Source organism: Macaca nemestrina, chromosome 18 (genome assembly GCF_043159975.1).
Source record: "Macaca nemestrina isolate mMacNem1 chromosome 18, mMacNem.hap1, whole genome shotgun sequence".
Lineage (NCBI taxonomy): Eukaryota > Metazoa > Chordata > Mammalia > Primates > Cercopithecidae > Macaca > Macaca nemestrina.
This window is the reverse complement of record NC_092142.1, coordinates 65715224-65721227: the sequence shown is the minus strand read 5'-3', so window position 1 is coordinate 65721227 and position 6004 is coordinate 65715224. Positions and strand designations below refer to the sequence as shown.

The following is a 6004-nucleotide window of genomic DNA, read 5'->3' as shown; positions in this document are numbered from 1 at the left end:
TTTTTTGAGACCGGGTCTCTGTCGCCCAGGGTGGAGTGCAGTGGTGCGATCGTGGCTCACTGCAGGTTCGACCTCTCAGGCTCAAGTGATCTTCTCACCTCAGCTTCCCGAGTAGCTGGGACTACAAGCACGTTCCACCATGCCCGGTTAATTTTTGTATTTTTGGTAAAGATGGGGTTTCACCATGTTACCCAAACTGGTCTCCAACTACTGGACTCAAGCGATCACCCCTCCTTGGTTTCCCAAAGTGCTGGGATTACAGGCATGAGCCACCGCGCCAGGCCTGGTCCTCCTGTTCCTACTTGAGTGCATAAGCATTCCTTGGGAATAATATAATGTGTGGATACCCTTTAAATAAATGTCCTGGTGTTTGTAAATTACAGAATCATAGGCTGTTTTATGTCTCTCTTGGGTGAAAGGCTTGTTCTGCTGACTGCCGGAGGGTATTTTTGAAGGGCTTTATGGAAAGAAAAATGGATCAGATTATCTGTCTCTTCAGAATTTTAAATTTATCTTATCTGGTAAACTGGAATGTTTTCAAAGATGAATTGGTTTTGCAGTTTGGCATTGCTGTTAGCAAAGAGAATGTAGGAGGTGAAGGGAGGTGTGCAATTGCCTTTTTTCTTTTTTTTTTTTTTTTGAGACGGAGTCTAGCTCTGTCGCCCAGGCTGGAGTGCAGTGGCACAGTCTCATTTCACTGCAACTTCCGCCTCCGGGGTTCAAGCGATTCTCCTGCCTCAGCCTCCCGTGTAGCTGGGATTACAGGGGCCCACCACCACGCCCAGCTAATTTTTGTAATTTTAGTAGAGACGGGGTTTCACTGTGTTGGCCAGGCTGGTCTCAAACTCCTTACCTCATGATCCACCCACCTCGGCCTCCCAAAGTGCTGGGATTACAAGCATGAGCCATCACACCTGGCCTGCAATTGCCTTTTAAAAGAGGCAGCTAGCCAGTGTTTAAGTATGGGCACAATAGCCCGTACGGGTAATTAGAAACGAATAAGAAAAGAGCAGGGCTTGGTCGAATACCTTGCTTTGTTTGCGCTGTGGGATTTTGAAAGTAAATAGAACTTGCCCCTAAAAGAATCTAGTAAAATAACTGAAATCCAGTTTGTAGACTGTTAGTTATTACTGCATTGCTGGGACTTTGTCACCTAAGTCAAGGGATGGAAGCCGGTGTCATTTATCATTACCTTTTGGTAAAGTATTGTTTTGTTGTAGCGTTGTTCTTTTCTTCTTTCCTTCTCTTCTCTTCTCTTCTCTTCTCTTCTCTTCTCTTCTCTTCTCTTCTCTTCTCTTCTCTTCTCTTCTCTCTCTCTCTCTTTCTCTCTTCTCACTCTTTCTTTCTTTCTTTCTTTTTTTTTTTTTTTGACACTGGGTCTAACTGTTACCCAGGCTGGAGTGCAGTGGCACAATCTTGGCTCACTGCAACTTCCGCCACCTGGGCTCAAGAGACCCACCCACCTCAATCTCCCAAGTAGCTGGGACCACAGACGCACACCACCATGCCCAGCTAATTTTTTGTATCTTTGGTAGAGACAGGGTTTCACTATGTTGCCCAGGCTGGTCTTAAACTCCTGAGCTTAGGTGATTTGCCTGCCTCGGCCTCCCAGTGTGCCTGGATTACAGATGTGAGCCACCATGCCTGGCCTAGAATTGTACTTTTCATCTGGAAGAACTTTTGGGCCTAGCCCCCAAAATCTCACCTAACTCTGTTGTTAATCTCTAGAACTTAAACCCTGAGAGGATATGTGTGGGCGAGTAAAGGAAAAGGACCCGCTTCAAGGGTATGGCAACTTGAAATGGTTTTGGTGTAGTTGGCTTCCCAGCCTTGATAAAAATCCCACAAAACTCCAAGAAATTGGACTCTAAATTTAAACTGGAAAAGAAAATAAGAAGTCATTATGAAGATACTTCTGAGATGTTACAAAACTCAGAATCCATTAAGAAATATAAGTAAGTTCTAACTCTGTGGTTTTGAGAAAAATTTGACTTTTAAAACCCAGGAAGCTAAGGTGGGGGGATTGCTTGAGCCTAAGAGTTCAAGGTCACAGGGAACCATTATGGTGCCTGGGAGTAGCCACTGTGCTCCAGCTTGGGCAACATAGCAAGATCCCATGTCTAAAAATAAATTTAGTTGTGTGTGTGCGTTTTTTTTTTTCTTTGAGACGGACTTTCGCTCTTGATGCCCAGGCTGTAGTGCAATGGCTCCATCTCGGCTCACCGCAACCTCTGCCTCCTGCGTTCAAGCAGTTCTCCAGCCTCAGCCTCCCTAGTAGCTGGGATTACTGGCGCCTGCCACCAAGCCTGGCTAATTTTTGTATTTTTAGTGGAGATGGGGTTTTGCCATATTGGCCAGGCTGGTCTCGAACTTCTGACCTCAGGTGATCCACCTGCCTCAGCCTCCCAAAGTGCTGGGATTATAGGCATGAGCCACTGCAACCGACCATAAATTTAGTTTTTTTAGATTTTTAAATTTTTTTTAGATGGGGTCTTGCTCTGTTGCCCAGGCTGCAGTGCAGTGGCATGATCTTGGCTTACTGCAGCCTCCACCTCCTGGGTTCAAGTGATTCTCCTGCCTCAGCCTCCCGGGTAGCTGGGATTACAGGCACCCGCTATCACGCCCGGCTAAGTTTTGTAATTTTTAGTAGAGACAGGGTTTCCCCATATTGGCCAGGCTGGTCTTGAACTCCCAACCTCAAGTCATCTGCCCACCTTGGTCTCCCAAAGTGTTGGTTGGGGTTACAGGTGTGAGCCCCCGTGTTGGGCTGTAGACTTTTTTGTGGTGTTTTTTGTGGCCTATTGCAACCTGTAGATCCTTGTTATTCCAAGTTTGGCCTTCGGCCAGCAGCATTGCCATCACCTCAGGGCTTGTTAGAAATGCAGAATCAGTGGCCACACCCCAGAACTTCGGAGTCACCTGCATTTAAACAAGATTCCCCAGGTGATCCATGTGTACGTTAAAGTTTGAGACTTACCTTTCTATATCCTTTCAGTGTTAAAAAACCTTGCAACAGGCCGGGCTCACGCCTGTAATCTCAGCACTTTGGGATTCCGAGGTGGCTGGATCACTTGAGGTCAGGAGTTCAAGACTAGCTTGGACACCACGGTGAAACCCCGTCTCTCCAAAAATACGAAAATATTAGCCGGGCATAGTAGCGGGTGCCTGTAATCCCAGGTACTCCAGAGGCTGAGGCAGGAGAAGCGCTTGAACCTGGGAGGCAGAGGTTGCAGTGAGCTGAGATCATGTCATTGCACTCCAGCCTGGGTGACAGAGCAAGACTCCGTCTCAAAAACCAAAAACAAACCTCACACAGGTGCTAGCAACCAGCTTTCGATAAATAGTCAACCTTAAGGCTGAGATTTTTCTGTAGAATGAGCCTGCCAATACCTCCCTCAAAGGATTAAGAAAATGAAATATGTGTAAGTTAGTACCTACCGTATCAGGCATCTAATTGATGTTCAATAAATGTTAGCTGTCATAGTGCTAACAATGCCTGTCTCTAAAGAAACTTTGTGAAAATATCACCAAAAAACAGAATTATATATTTGAAATAAAGATAGTTTAATTCCTTATGATTTAAGTTAAATTGGTATTTTTAATGGAATGTGATTTGATAGTAAAGCTAATCTGAAACATTACGAAAAAATTAAACTGTGCAGTTGCATAGATTCTTTTTTTCTTTTTCTTTTTGAGACAAGGTCCTGCTCTGTGCCCAGGCTGGAGTGCAGTGGTACAGTCATAGCTTAATGCAACCTCGACCTCCTGGGCTCAAGCGATCCTTCCACCTCAGCCCTCCAACTAGCTGGGACTACAGGTGTGTGCCACTATGCCTGGCTCATTTTTAAATTTTTTGTAGAGACAGGGTCTCCCTATGTTGCCGAGGTTGGTTTTGAACTCGTGAACTCAAGCAGCCCTCCCTCTTCAGCTTCTCAAAGTGCTAAGATTACAGGCATGAGTCACTTACCTTGTCCTATATCTTTTCAAAATGAAACCTGTACGTATCTCTTAGTTGGGGAGAATGAACTGATTTAAATTATCTTCTTCCTCCTTGTGTGAATTCTTTTTTTTTTTTTAAATGAATAGAGACAGAGTCTCATTATATGTTGCTCAGGTTGGTCGCAAACTGGGATTACAGGCGTGAGCCACCACACCTGATCCACATCCCTTTCTTGAGCCCTTCCCATGCCTAGATGACTTTCTGACTATATATTTGTGTAGGACTTTTTTTTTTTTTTTTTGAGATGGAGTCTGGCTCTGTCGTCCAGGCTGGAGTGCAGTGGCTGGATCTCAGCTCACTGCAAGCTCTGCCTGCTGGGTTTACGCCATTCTCCTGCCTCAGCCTCCGGAGTAGCTGGGACTACAGGCGCCCGCCACTGCGCCCTGCTAATTTTTTGTATTTTTTAGTAGAGACAGGATTTCACCATGTTAGCCAGGATGGTCTCAATCTCCTGACCTCGTGATCCGCCCGTCTCGGCCTCCCGAAGTGCTGGGATTACAGGCTTGAGCCACCGCGCCCGGCCGTGTGTAGGACTTTTTAATAACAAAAGATGGGTAATAGGAATTTTTTTTTTAAAGACAGAATTTTTTGGTCTGCCACTCAGGCTGGAATGCAGTGGCATGATCATAGCTCACTGTAACTTCGAACTTCTGGGCTCAAGGGAGTCTCCTGCCTCAGCTTCCTGAATAGCCAGGACTACAGGCATGCGCCACCACGCGCTGCTAATTTTTTTAATTTTTGTAGAGAGGAGGTCTTGCTATGTTGCCTCAAACTATAGGCTAATCTCGAACTCCTGGGCTCAAGCAATCCTACTGTTTTGGTCTCCCAAAGTGCTGGGATTACAAGTGTGAGTGACTGCGCCTGACCTGGAAATGTTTAAATGCAAATTTTAGCTCTGCTGATTTTGATGCCTCTTAGTCTCATCACATCAGGGTTCCTCATTTGTACAGTATGGGTGGTAATGACTGATTGAGCATTTTAGGAATTGTAAGAATTAAGAGGTTAATGTTTGATAGTTGCTTTCCTATGTAACTCAAAAAGAAATGTGAGTATTTGCACTTCAGGGGTGGGTAATGGCATATCTTTTATTTGATGGAAACCTTGTTAGTTTTTTAATCTCAAGCCAGTCAGCAGAATCCCTGGCTGGTTGCTGTTCTCTGGAGGATGTGCAGGGGTAGGGCAGTAATACATGATAGAAATCATCTACAACACAAATATAGCCACATTTACAAAGCTGCAACTTTGAGAAATGACTGGCTGTAGACATAGCACTGAGTTTATCAGCCCCACATCCCCTCAGTTCTGTTGGAGGGGCTGGTTCAATTGAGGTTCAGCTGGGTTCCTGATTAGTAAGAGCTGGTCAAATGACCAGGCAGAAACACAATGACCCTGGTCAAACCCTGAAGGGTTCTGCGTTTTGTTTACTACTGAAGATTGCTTTGTACTCCTGGCTCCCATTTAGCCCTGAAGTCATGCATGTACAAGCGCATAATGGTAGATGAAGCAGTGGGTTTCTCTATTTTGGATTCTCAGGTCCACCATTCTGTGGCTCCTTGTAAAACAGTCCCATTTTCCTTTAGGAAGATTCTTATCTTTTGGAGTTGTCTTCCTGATCAAGGACTTGGAGTCAAATAAGTTCTAGCAGAAAAGCAAAGTTATAATTACTCTTAAGTTTTTTTGATGATTAAAAATAGTGAAATTATAATCCACGACCTTAAAAGAAGTTAAGTATAGAGTATACATGTGTTTTACAAAACCACACAAAGACTGTTCAAGAAAATGATACTACAGACCAATATTCCTCATATGAACACAGACACAGAAACCCTCAACAAAATACCATATAGAAAATAAAACCCAGCATAATGTAGAAAGAGTAATGCACCAAACCAATTGTGATTTATCCCGGGAACAAAAGGTTGGTGCAGTTTTTGAAAGTAAATGTTATAGGTGTACACCATATTAACAGCTTAAAACAACAGGCCAGGCACAGTAGCTTATGTC

At 44.4% G+C, this 6004-nt stretch overlaps 1 protein-coding gene across 1 annotated transcript in view; it reads left to right on the top strand.

Moving 5' to 3' along the window:
- The window catches only part of LOC105491460 (CKLF like MARVEL transmembrane domain containing 4), an 81636-nt gene that overhangs the window by 1500 nt on the left and 74132 nt on the right, over positions 1 to 6004 (top strand). The window lies entirely within an intron of this gene.